The 14,671-nt window shown below is 33.0% G+C and overlaps 1 protein-coding gene across 2 annotated transcripts in view; it reads left to right on the forward strand.

Annotated features, from left to right (window-relative positions):
• Positions 1–14,671, forward strand: part of CSTF3 (cleavage stimulation factor subunit 3) — a 77,619-nt gene that overhangs the window by 20,803 nt on the left and 42,145 nt on the right. The gene's annotated exons all lie outside the window — the stretch shown is intronic.

The raw sequence follows: 14,671 nt of genomic DNA on the forward strand, positions 1-14,671 counted from the left end.
TCCTACTTACAAACTAATATGGATGAGAGTATATGAAAATATAGAAATGTTAACTTAGTTTTTCATAGAGTATTTTGAGTGTCTGGTGAAATGCAACATTTTAAGGGAATAATTACTTCACATTTTAATTTTGTGAAAATGCATGGTTTATCAATGTAAGCACTTCAATAATTTAACGATTTTTCTGTAAGATAGTTTATATTATGCAAGAATAAGCTAATGTGATTCAAACCTATTTAATCCTATTTAATCTTAATTTTACCCAATGATACTTTGCTTTTTTTTTCTTGCTTTTTATATCTTGAAATTTGAACCCAGGCATATATATTTTAAAGAGTAAGGACCCCATTCATGATTATGGTTAGGAGGAAAATGTTAATTTTTGAAGACTGGAATTAGTAGTAAAAATGATAATAAAAGTTTTAATGTGTCAATAACAGTTGGCACCAAGTAATCATTTTCAGGTTATTAATAGAAATTAATGGGATGGAAGGGGTAAGATGTAAATAACTGATACTCACATTAAGCTGAAAATTATATGCATTTCTTTTTGTAACTTATAATACGCAGTACTCTTAATATTAATTTTGTGATACAGATTCTCAGCATAATCAAGTACACTGCAGCCTCAACATAACATTTTCTGCTGTACCTGAAATTTGATAATATTTAGGTCTGTTTTGGACCTATTCAAAGGGCTTTGGTCATCAGCAGTACTGAATATACTTCAGCACAACACAGTGTCATCTGTGATGTGTCCTCAGAATGGACCCAACCAGTAGCAGGTTTAAATAGAGGCTACAGTGTACTCATTGTATTTGTGCTATAGTTTAGATTGCATTACTTGGTTGGGAGGGAAATTACTGGATAAAAGCAGGAACATTGTGTGTGTTTTATTTTTGTGTGTGTGGTTGTGTATGTGGTTTGTGTGTTTGTATGTATGAGAGAGATTGTGCCTTATGTGGAGTCTGGTAGTTTTGGCCCGTGACCATATCCTTAAAGTTTCCTCACCTATCCTCTGGGACCATTTCTTTCCTTAATATATTTAAATCACCAAAGTAGGTTGGCACGAAACAGGTGAGGCCTGTCTGAAATACGCTGAAGCCTGTGCTGCTTTGTATTAACTCATTAACAAGGAACCTGGATCACCTGCACCTGGTCTGCATTCTAGTCTGGCTTTACAAACACATTAAACTTAAATTCAAACACACCAGAAATGAACATAATTGATATATAATTGTTTTTGTATAATGAAGTAGAACTTTCTGAGTTTTTGAAATTTCCTTGTTTCTCAATTATTCAGGCATTATTCATGCATTTTATTATAGCATAAGTTAAACTGAAATAGGCAGTTAGATACTCCATTCTGTAACTCTGAACACAGTGGGTTTGTTTCTGCAATTTCGTAGCTGTAAGTTACAAACTGCATCCTAAAAAAAGCTTCAGGAAGACCAGATGTTATTCCAAGGGGCTAAAAGTTGTCTACATAACAGGCTCAATTCATACAATGAAATGAAGAGCTGCTAGCAGTTGCCTGATTTATGTAGTTCGTACTATTTGCAGTTACTTCACACACGCACAAACATACACACACGCACAAATAGGTATATATAATGTATTAAAAACAAATGGTAAATAATATATATGTATATTTTTAAAAATTTATATTTTTGGTTTAGAAATTAAGGTTTTAAATTGAATACTGGTTTTAGAAATGCATATTCTGAGCTGTGTTTTTCTCTTTCCTGGTTTGCTCTTTATTTTTTATATTCACATTTTATATTTTTGTTTAGCCTATGAGAGGCTAAAGTTTTCTTTTGATCATATCACTCAATGTGGCCATTAATATTTCTGGAGAAGACACATAACTTATTTATAATACTTTTTAAAAATCCAAAGTGATAATAAGAATGTTTTTACGTTGAAAGTAATACTTAAGTGTTTACATAACATTCTGTATGCACTCAAGAAAATAAAGTTTTGTTAATACATTTGTTGTAACTCAGTATTTCATGATGGGAAAATTGTAATGTTCATTTCTTTATATTCAGCTAAACCAACTTGTGTGACTCCAAATACATTTTTTTAATAGAAAATGCGTACATCTTTAGTAACAGAAGATTTGCTTCCCCAGAGAAACTCCTTGCAAATCCTATTAAAGTACAAAATGTCAAAGGAAAAAAATATTAAACTTTTTAAAACAATTTGAAACATCAGTTGGAAATGAGAGCATATTAATTACTTAGAAAAAAAGTTGATGATGCTACTATATGAGCCAGTGGCTCATAACTGAGAGTTGAGCAGTATCTATTTAGCTATGTAAAATTTGGATTTAAAATGTCATCCTTAATTTGTCACATGCTTTCATTTTTTTTGCTGTAGCATGGAAATTGTTGCAGGTAAAATTCTCTTGCTCTAGTGAACGGCATTTAGGACAAAATTCTGTGTATTCTTAATATATAATTTCAAAAACTAGGCCAAATTACTTTGGTGTTATATATAATACATAGGAGATAACATTTTGCCTCCACTCCCTGAAATGTATTGTTCTACTCTTTATTCCAAAACTGTTATGTCACATGATTTAACAATATTATTTATTATAAGATGAGCAAGTCATTAATTGTATGACTGTTCTTAAAGTGATAGTTATCAAGTATAAAGTTTAAATATCAGTATGATATGAAACTACTTTTGTGACTTATTAGTTTTAAATAAAGGAAACATTTAAATATGTCTCCAGCTATTTGATCAGATAAGGATATCTTAAATGGAGTTTAGTATATTTTTGGATTTAATAAATGAGAGATTTTAAACACTTGAGTTAAGTGGAATGCCCCAGTCAGAGCCTCAGTGCTCTTTAAAGAACTACTTTTTACAATGATCAAAAAGGTCACTAAATAATCACAAAATTGAGAAAATCTACAGAATTTTGACATATTCTTTTAAATTGTTCTCCCCTACCCAGCCTGTGGTTTCTGTAGCTTTTCATGTAATTAGGTGATGAGTGACAACATGTAAGCTACAATATCTTATTGTTAGAGAAGTAATTTGTTTTGAATCGGGCCACATTCATAAGGAATTTTTTTACTGAAGGATGTTTTTTATTGGTGGCTGAAGGAGAAATGAAGAAGGTAATGCTGCTGGTAATAGCAACAATGTATCTTGCTGTCTGTGAAAGCTGTATTTCTTTAATAAAAGCATATAGAGAATTGATTGTTTTTTTTATTTAAAATTTTTACAAAAGATGAATTCTTTTCTCTATACTTGGTTTTTCCTTCCTTATAAATAATGGGTTGTGTAGCATACATTTCAATTTTTCAAAATGACCTTTCTTCTTGGAAAATGGAAGTGAACTCAGGATGCAACATGAGTGACCTAAATTGAAATAAACTTTTCCACTGTTGATACTGTTTTAATACCTTTACATAGCAGTTCAAATTACTGTATTATAATGTTTTCTTTCTGTTGAGCAATGTGATTTTAAAATGCAGATACAGTTACTGCATTATATAGATTATGGTGATTTCTATACTTCAGCTTGCAGCCTTTTTACAAAAAAAAAAATCTGTACTCTTTTCTTATAGATCTACACTTTTCCTGTTTGTAATAAATGTTGGTCCATGTCTGTGTGATTATTCAGATTTTTACTTTAAAAACTCAATATGCTTTTTTATCTAGTTTCTTAGATGCATATATAAATGTAGAATAGAGATGTAAAAGAAAAAAGTACTTGTAAACCCAGAACTGAGTGATAATAATCTGAAAGTGCTTTGAATAAAGTACTGTTTGATAAGCAAAGGAAATATTTGCATGTTGACTATGATAAGTAGTAAACTATTTTAGGTTTTATTGAATTATCTGATTCTATCCCTTTTCCCTATCCATTATTATAACAGAGATGTTTAGGTGCTGTCACTTCTACTAACATGGTCTATACATTTTTTCCCTTGGGACTTTTTTCTCAGCCAAAGCAACTATTTGCAAAAGGATGTAGTCACTTAGATAACGACATTTCTTTAAATAAAACCTTATATTTTCTAATCTTTATAATTTCTAGATAATTCATTCTCATGTGAAATGTAGCCATTTATTTTCAAGCAAAATCTTGTTCTAATCAACCTGATTGTCTATATATTTCTCAGCTTTATAAAGCAAAACTAATCTCTACAGTCATTAGTAAACATATTGAAAATATATGGTCATTTTCTTTACCCTGCAAAGACTCTTATGTTTTAAACCCAGCCTTTTTATATTCTATTCTTTGGTGTAATGAGTCATGATATATTCTGAAATTGTGGAAAAAGGTTTATGATAAAAAGTGCATATACATTCTAAAATTAGTGGTGAAACAAAAAGGACTATTGGATCATACAATTTGAAGTTTTTGGGGGAGGTAGTAATGTTTTACCTAAATTTCCTGGACATTCATGGAATAACATAATAACATATAATACCTAATACTTAGTTGTTAAAATTATTGGGTATTATAGTCGTTAGGATCATAGGGGATAATTTTGGATCAAAACTATCCCTATCCCAAAAGGTATTAAAGATATGCTGCAACATAGCATCCATGAATCAACACAAACATGTAAGCCCTTCATAATATCACAGAGCTAGAAACCTCCATATTTGGAAATAAAACTAATTCTAACACATGAGACTTTTTACAGTGTTGAGCATTTTTGGTTATAACTTGAGTTCAGAGGAATCAGGTGGCAACCGACTTTCCTTTATAAAACAAAAAGGACCAGTTTAAGTCAAAAGCTCAAATATTTTCTAATGGATTGTCTTTGTATTTTCTTTAATGCATCAGCTTTGAAACAGCTATTCCTTTGAAATGACTCTGGTTCAAGGCAGTTCCAGGAAATGAAGATGTCTAAAATATTACCAGTGACATCTGTAAAAAGCTGCACCTCCAAATAAATGTGGACAATGCATTTATTAGTTGTAACTAATTTATTAAACTTTCAGTTTTATTACTTTAATTTTACTGAATTTTTAAACTTTTAATTTTATTATTAAACTGGTTTGCTCCTAGCAACTTGGTAGCAGAAAACAAATAGTTGGTTTGTATAATGGCATAATAGGTTGAAGTCTGTATCTAGATTTTTTTCCCCCACATATCAGAATCCACAGCAGTTTGAACAAAAATTGTGAATATTTGCTTTGAATACAACTTCTTGAGAAACTCAGCTGCTTTTCTAAGACTCAGGAAAGCATAATGTGGGTAAGTTTTACCATTTTGTATGCTAGACCTCCAAAGAAAAATTTTCTATTTGCAAGTGTTAATTAAGCAATAGTTCTAAAGACAAGTTGACATCAGTGATAGGATTCAAATGTAGTTTTGAAATAGTACATTGAACTGTAGTAAGGGTCAAAGATAACAAGATCCCAAAGCTGTTTTTAATCTTTTTAAAACTAAATCTAAATACTTCTGTTCATGTGACAGAACATGTTCAATTACAGCCTTTTATTTAAATGCAGCACTTCAGCTCTAGCATGTACTGTTGACATTTTAAGTCTTCCTTTGTCCCAAGATTCATATTCTGCAACTTTTCATACTGGATTTGAAGAAAAAAGAAGGTTGGCCATTTTGTTATGATGGTTTTCTTGGAGATTTTTTCATTCACCAGACTATGACTACTGCACATGTTACATACTTGAAGTGGGCATAATGTTTTAAGTCATAAATTTTTAAAGCTGGAACATGAATTAGTTTAGCTCCCTCATTTTATATGTGAGTAAAATAAGACATTGTTATCCCTGGAGCCAAAGTTTGCAAACTTCACTGCTTTAGCATCACTTGGAAAGCTTTTAAAGCATACAAGCTTCCCAGTTAGCATACCAGCACTGCTGACTCAAGCTCTAGAGGATGGACATACAGTATCTGTTTCTGGCAGCTGGTTTTGGGAATTGAAGCTTTGCAGGGCAGTAATTGAATCTTACTGCTGTTAGTAAATTTTGTAGTTTGCAGAATATTCCCTATACTTGCCTGGACAATAAAATGATTAGTCTCCTGGCTTGCTTTTTGTATATTATCAATCAAGTGATCTTTGAAGCATCTACTATGTGCTTAGTATACTGTGACTGTTAGATTCACAGTCAGGGTTAGTGTTATGCTGTTTTAACTGTAACCGTTTTTTTTAACTAACTGAATTTATTCCTGGGTTTGAAAACCGATTTTCTGGTTACATAAACTTTTTTTAACAAGACAGTCACATGAATGTCAAACTAAGAATCTGATAACCTTTAAGGACACATCTGAGCCGAAGAGTGTGGCTTAAAAGAATTAACTGCAGCTAACTTGTACCCTCTGTAGAGTTTGAACAAGAATGCCACATCTTGGTATTTATTTTTGGTTTGTTTAGCTAACATCCTTTTCTTTCAGTGCAACTTGAGTGTTGTACTGGTACTTCTCATTCTTCTAGGTGGTGGGGAATGGGATGTTTTCTCACAAATAACCAGTTATTTCTAACTTACTATAGTCAGGTTCAGTCCATTTCTGAGTTTTTCACTAGAAAGATCTGTAGTGTTTCTCAACCATTTTAAACTCATATCCTTATAAAAAATGAAAACTCAAATGCTTCCTTAATGGCTTTCGACAGTTTTAAAATCAAATTTGATGACTAAAAAGTACACCAGTGGTAATTTTAGAATGGTCTTTTCAGCTGTAATTAAGAATTTAAGTACTAATGAAATTTAGAATTACATTAGACTAAATTTTATAAAACTTAAATGTCCAAAATGGCAACACTACTCAGTATTATGGAAGTGCAGTGTCATTGGAGGGAAGATTGTCAGCAAAATAACTTTGTTTCCTGTGTTTGTACATTTCTTTTAGTTCCCTCATCCACCATTTCCTTTGGTTTTGGCTATCGTGTATGAAGATAATTTTTGAAGGTTTTGTGCTTCCTGTATTCAGGGTATGGTATTGGGTATTAGGTGAAAAAATGCTTAAAACATTCATTATTTAGGTTATCAGAGTTGAAAATCCAATCACGAGAGATCACATGGTTTAATCTGCTTTGTATTGGTTGAATAACAAGAGCATTGCTTTTAGTGGTTACAAACTGACAGTCATTTAAGCAATTTTTGTAATCCATTTGTAACTTTATTTTGAAACTACTTTGAACTTACAAAAAAGTTGCAAGAACAATGCAGAGAACTCCCATATATATTTTACACTGCTTTTTAACATCTTGACATAAGTGCTTTACTGAATCTTTATTTTTTTCCAAACTATAGGAGATTGCATTGCATATATTATGAACTTTAATACTTTGATGTATTTCCTAATAACAAAGATTCTTATACATACACACAGTTGAGTGATGAAATTCAGGAAATTTAGCATTAGTAGAATAATCTGCAGTCTGTGTTCTACTTTTGTTATGGTAATACTCTTAAATTTCTTCTGATTCATTATCTAATCCAAGGCCATTATGTAATTGTCATTCCTCTTAGTCTCCTTCAGTGTGGAACAGCCCCTCAGCCTTAATTTGTGTTTTTGTTTTGTTTTTGAGATCGAGTCTTGCTCTGTCACCCAGGCTTGAGTGCAGTGGTGTGATCTCAGCTCACTACAACCTCAGCCTCCCAAGTAGTTGGGACAAGTGTGCTCCACACCCAACTAATATTTGTATTTTTAGTAGAGATGGGGTTTCACCATTTTGGCCAGGCTGGTCTCATTCCTGACCTCAGGCCTTCCAAAGTGCTGGGTTACAGGCGTAAGCCACTGCACTCAGCCCTCGGCCTTAATTTGAATTTGTTTGATGCTTCATCATTAGATTTAGGTTATAGGTTTTAGCTGAAAAGCCACCAAAATGGCCATGTGTGTTTAGTGTATCTCATCCGGAGGCGTAGTAATGTTCATTTGTCCCATATTGGTGATGTCAGTTTTCATGATGTGGCTCAGGTGTTGACCAGCTTGTCCACTGTGTAGTTATTATTATTGCTTTGATAATTAATAGAAAAAATAATGGGGAGATAATTTGAGACTAAATATTGTATTCTCATCTAACAACTATCCACTCCATTTAAACTCGATTGATTCTTGGTTGAATCAGTGATACTTTTCCATGGAATTATCTGGTGTTTTTCAATATGTTTATTGAGTGGAAACATATTCTATTCATAACTCAAACTTTATTGTGTTTGAAAACCATTGGAAAGTCCTAGCTTTCACCTCCCCACCATGATTTTTTTCATTTAAGAAGCTTACTAGTGAGTATAGTTAGTAAAGATAATGTTTAGGATTTTGTCAAATATAAAATCATTTACTGTAAATGATGCCTGTCAATTCTGTCATAAATCATATGGGGAAGAAAACTTAAAAATTGCTACTTCAAGCATTAGGTTATATATATTATATATCTGTTATCTATATATAAACTGTATGATATAGGAAGTTGATACCTATACTGATTTACTTGACCAAATGGCAAATTATTTCAAATAAGAATTTAGGTATTTTAAAAATAATGCCATCTTTCACTTTGTAAACAAATTAGTGAGTCAAAAAGATCATCTAGACAAATACTTGATTATGTTTGCAAATGCTACATTATTTAACTTGTTAAAAGTTTTCAGTTGTGAGCAACACAAATGATGAAATTCTCAGCACTTTAAAGGAAATAGTTTCTATTAGCAATTAAAAATGTCAGATTGCTTATCCATGGGAATATTTGCTAAAAAGGTAACTTGTTCCTTTGTAAATTTGAATTTCCTGAGTTCACAGAATAGTTAGGAGATTAGCATTTAAATAACAGGCATTCCAAGTCAAAGTAACTTTGAAAAAAAGAATTTAATCTGTTTGGGCGCAGTTGTTCATGCCTGTAATCCTAGCATTTGGGAGGCCAAGGTGGGCATGGATTGCTTGAGCCCCAGGAGTTTGAGACCAGCCTGGGCAACATAGTAACACCCTGTCTCTAAAATACTTTTTTTTTTTCTTCAAAAACACAAAAAATTATTATTTAAGTTCAGTTTTTTATTATGGGGGTAGGGAACTACTCTGCCCTGTGCCTCAACTGCAGGGTCAGAATTTTTCTTACTGTGTTACTGTAACAGTGGTCTGATCATATTTAGTAGTATGGGAAAGGTATGTTTAAAAATGTCTTCATTTATTTAAATAAATGCAATGCAGTGCAAGGAATTTGCAGGTAACTATAAGGGATATATGTAGGAATAGGAATGAAAGAACTTGAAGTCTGGGGACCCTAGGATATTCTGCTTGCAGCTTCCTTATTACTAGGACCTTAGCCAAGCAATTTAATCTTTTTTCTTTCCAACTTTTTATTATAAAAATTTTCAAACAAATTTGAAAGAATAATATATAGTCAATACCTGTACACCTCTGCATAGGCTTAATGATGCTTTATATTTCTCTGCTTATATAAAGAGAATAGTACCCTATAAAACCACAATATCATTGTCACACTTAAAAGGAACAATAATGTTCAAATCTATGTTAATACTCAGTTCATGCTTAGATTTTTCCTCCATGTGTGATTCTAGTCACTAGCCATTATACTAACTGACCTAAGAAATCTAAAATATAGTATAGTTGTGGAAATAGCTATTAATACATAGTAGGTTTATAACTGACTTTTGTTTTTCTTTGCTCAGGAGTTTTTTGCATTCTTCATTATTTGTCTCAGTATTAGATCTAATAGTATTTTGGTGGGTATTTGAAAAAATGGATTATGTATAGCTACTCACAACCACATATAATTGCTTCAGTAGAATTTCAACAAACCTTTTAGAAGATTTTATGGTACAGTAACTTCTGTGTAGCCAGGTTATCCTTTGTATAAAATCTTATCTCTAAAATTCTAGTTGCTATTGTTCTCCATACTTCCATAGTTCTTAAATTTTTAGCTGTAGATACTTGGGTTTAATTTCAGAGAGTACAAAGGAATCTTGTACACAAAAGGGGCAAATCTTTGTAATTTTGGACTTTTAAGAAATTTATAAGAGCAAGTATTTTCTTTCCTCTTTGAGACAGGGTCTCACTCTGTTGCCCAGGCTGGAGTGCAGTAATGTAATCATGGCCTACTGCAACCTTGACCTGCACAGGCTCAGATGATCCTCCCACCTCAGCCTCCAGAGTAACTGGGAATACAGGTGCACACCACCACACGCGGCTAATTTTCATGGTGTTTTGTGGCTGTTTTGTTGTTGTTTTGGGTAGAGACAAAAATACAAAATTTTGTATTTTTTTGTTTTGCTATGTTGCCCAGGCTGGTCTTGAACTCCTGGACTCAAACAAAGAACATATATTCTTTACCACTTTGAATATTTTTTTTACATTCCACATTATAGAGAGAGCAGTAACTTTTACATCTGTTTCTGGGTTAGCAATTAGGAGTGTTATTAGAATGGCATTTACTTAAATCAAGGCCAAAACTAAGGATTTAGGTAGAGTATATTAGCCTTTCAATACCTGCTTATTAAACAGTTGTTTTCATACTTTTCAAAGATGTGTAGAAGTTTTGTAAATTAAGTTTTCTGATAGGATAAACTATATTCCCTATGATCTGTTATTTATCTATTTTTTGAGACAGAGTCTCACTCTTGCCCAGGCTGGAGTGCAGTGGCGCAATGTTGGCTCACCACAGCCTCTGCTTCCTGCGTTCAAGTGATTCTCCTGGCTCAGCCTCCCGAGTAGCTGGTATTACAGGCACCCATCACCGCACCTGGCTAATTTTTGTATCTGTAGTAGAGACAGGCTTTAACCATGTTGGCCAGGCTAGTCTTGAACTCCTGACCTCAGATGATCCACCCGCCTAGACCTCCCAAAATGCTGGGATTACAAGCATGAGCCACCATGCCCAGCTTGATCTGAAAGGAGATTTTTACTAATTGAGATTATGAAATTTTATGAAAAATAAAAATGAAAAATTAAAGTCAGAGGGGCACGATATCTAGCTCTCTATTTAAAAATACTAAAAGGAACTTGACTTTTCTAGTTAATGGGAAAAATCTGATTTATTGAAACTAAATCTTTATTTCCAGTGATTTGTAATTTGTGGTGCATCAGGCTTAGAGATTCAAGATAAACTTTTTGAGCACATCTCCAGGCTATGTCATTGAAAACTCGAGTATCTTCGTGTAGCTACCTGATACTCCTCAGTTGATTGTAGGTAAACCACTATGATGTTGCATCAGAATTTGTATTATTTACCTATAAAACAGTTTGCAATTCTAAGCATCCCACAATTGAAGTGTTTTGGAATTTTACTTTAGTGTATTCAATTAAGCTTATAAGATACTTTTATGTGTAAGATGAAAAGTTTTACAGGCTGCAGTTTGACATTTTTAGGAGACTGTGCAAACTAAAAATGCAGAATTGCGTTGTTAGCAAACCTTCTTGGAACGTAATTTTGTATGTGGAGGACTAGTCCTTAAAAGTTCCCTGGAATTGTGGACTTTTAGTAGAATGAAATTTACTGATGCCTACTGACGTATTTGCCTGGGTCATAGTCACGTAAAATTGTCCAAAGTATTAACACCTTTTTTTCAGTAGTGCAGTTGGCTGTTGAATTTAGAGATTCTCAAAAAAAGTAATCTGGTAGTAATTTTGCAGACCCCCCACCATCTGTATATTATTTATAAGTTTTTATATGGATATAGTGAAAAAGTAGGCTGGGCTTGGTGGCTCACGCCTGTAATCCCAGCACTTTGGGAGGCTGAGACGGGTAGATCACTCAAGGTCAGGAGTTCAAGATCAGCCTGCCCATCCTGGTGACACGCCGTCTCTACTGAAAATACAAAAATTAGCCAGGTGTGGTGGCATGCACCTGTAATCCCAGCTACTTGGGAGGCTGAGGCAGGAGAATCACTTGAGCCCTGGAGGCAGAGGTTCAGTGAGCCTAGATCATGCCACTGCACTCTAGCCTGGGCAACAGAGTTAGACTCTGTCTCAAAAAAAAAAAGAAGTAATGAAAATGTCTTTTTTCAGGTTCTTCCATCCACGTTTTTTTTAGGGAAGATGGGGACAGTATCTTCCTAAATTGCTTCTAAAATTTATTAACTTTTCCAGTATCTGTTGAGTAAATGCATGCCAGACACTGCATGGGAAGGTGGGGGATGGTGAGTCAAGGAAACCTCGAAGAACAGGACTTGTGAACTGAGGCCTGAAGTATGTGTATGAGTTAAGCAGAGAATACCTGGCAAAGAGAACTGCCAGTGCAGAGGCCTTAAAAAAGGAAAGAGAAAACATGCTTTATTTGACGAGTTGAAACAATTTTAGCTTGATGATTTTTAATTTTTTACATTTTAGAAATAGATGAATGCTTGTTTTTTTTTTTTTTTAAATTTTTAAGCTGAATTTTGCTTCTAGTCATTCCCAGTATATTAAAGCAGATGACTTACATGCATGTTTTCTTTGTTATAGATATATATGAGCTTAATGGTCATTAGCTCATCTAGAATTGCAGCTAAGCAATAAGGGAGAATAATTGGAGAATAAGCATGAACATCTGAAATAATTGCTAGATTAATAAGTTGGCTGTAATTTTGCTCTAGGAAGAACTTAAGTTGAGATATTTATAATTCTGGGCCGTTATTTTACTCAAATGCCTACATAAATTTCTAAGTTAAATGACTGGAAACTTCCTGTTCAATTCTCAAAAGAAAAAAATTACATGTTGATTTATAAATTCTCTTTTGGTTTCTTTTTATTTTTAGTTTCTATTTGAGTATTGAGAAACTAATACAATTAAGCCATAAAATTTTCCCTTTAACAGTCTTCATAGCGATTGAGGAAAATACGACAGTACTTGGCCAGAGTTTTCACTTTTTGAGGGGGAAAAACATTTCCTAAGATAAAAAATTGGTTATTTTCTATACTAGGTAAAACCTGAGAAGTTGCATGAGTTTGATTCCTAGAAATGTTTTTACCATGAGTAAAATTTGTTTTTACTAAATGGGAATCCACATTGTCAGCGTCTAGCTTATCCAGTGACACACAGTTTCTAAATTGACTTATTTTGTACAGAAAAAAGATTGCTTATTTTATATGAATTTTTTTTAAATGAAAAAACGTAGGAAAGTTTTCCCCCCTTTTGGATAAATATTTAAGTTAATTTGCATGTGTTTACTAAAAGGGATAATTTTACCAAAGGGACAAATATTTAATAACCAAGATTAAGAGATACTACTTATTTTACTGATTCTAGTATCAAGGTTTGAAACTTAGTTTTAAACAGAATCCTGTAAAATGTTTTGATGTCTTCTGGATACTTTTGGAATACCTAAAGACTGGCTAAAATTGAGAAAAGCAAAAGCACAAGAACAGTAGTTTCCAAACATCTCTCAAAACCCAAAAACATCGTGCCATTGCACTCCAACCTGGGGGACAGAGCAAGACTCTGTCTCAGAAAAAGAAAACAAAACCCAAAAACGTTGGCAGATCATGTCAGTTTCTAAATTTTCTTTCCTAATTTTATTGATTTGTAAAATCCAAGAATTAGGGATAATTGCATACCTAGGTGATATGTAATAATGTGTTTATGTAATAGTAGTAACATTTTTTAAAAGACATGAAATAAAATGTTTATAGCTGTTAAGAATAAAGGAGGATTATAATGGAACTTTGATGAACTGAATTAGAGTTCTGATAGAATTTTTTAAATTGATGAATTTTAAATGAATTTATATCTGTATTCTTAGTAATTATGCGAAAAGCCTAACATTTGTATGTTTAAGAATCTGGTTTTTTTTTAGTACCTTCAGGTAGGCTGATTTAATAATTAGTAGAAAATTATTGAATGCTAGGATACCCACAAGTATAACATTTTGTGCATAATATCTGCATGATAGATAATCCACATATTAATAGTAAAGTCTCTTCTCTAGTCACACTGGCCTCCTTGATGTTCCTTAAATTTATTTCAGACATATTCCTCCCTTAGGGGTTTTGTCTATATTAGCTCTTTTATCTGTTCTAAAGATATTTTTCCAGATGGCTGCTTTGCTAGCTGCTTTGCTTTCTTCAAATCTACAAAAATGTTTTCTCCTGTGACCACTCTGTTTAAAATTGCCACTCCTATCCTCCACAGAACTCCTTATCCTTTACTGAGTTTTCCTTTTCCCCTATAACACTCATCACCTAAAGTACTGAATAATTTACTTATAGTTTGTCTCTCTTGTATCTTGCTATATTCCAGGAAGCTACAATAATGCTTGGCATACAGTGGCACTATGAATACTTGTTGAATTAAAAATCCACAGTGGAAATAATTGTATTTTACAAGTTGAATTTCTAAAAATTAGAGTTATGATTTCAGTTTATAGCAAGATGTATTTTCACGAGTATAAAATTGTGATCGGCTGATACCTTTACCACGACAGGTTAGAAAAATGTCTTTATTTTTAGAACACTAAAAGAAACTATCCTTTTGAATTGTCTAATACCCCTAAATATTTAAGTATTTCAGAGTAAACTGCTTTCACATTATTTAGAATTATGTTGATGTATAACATAAGAGAAAGATTTACACTTTTTTTTTTTTTTTTTGGAGTCAAGGTCTTACTCTGTCACCCAGGCTGGAGTGCGGTGGCTTGAACTCAGCTCACTGTAACCTGTAACCTCCACTGCCTGGGCTCAAGTGTTCCTCCCACTTCAGCCTCCCGAGTAGCCGAGACCACAGTTGTAGGCCACTATACC

Source organism: Macaca fascicularis, chromosome 14 (genome assembly GCF_037993035.2).
Source record: "Macaca fascicularis isolate 582-1 chromosome 14, T2T-MFA8v1.1".
NCBI classification, from domain to species: Eukaryota; Metazoa; Chordata; class Mammalia; order Primates; family Cercopithecidae; genus Macaca; species Macaca fascicularis.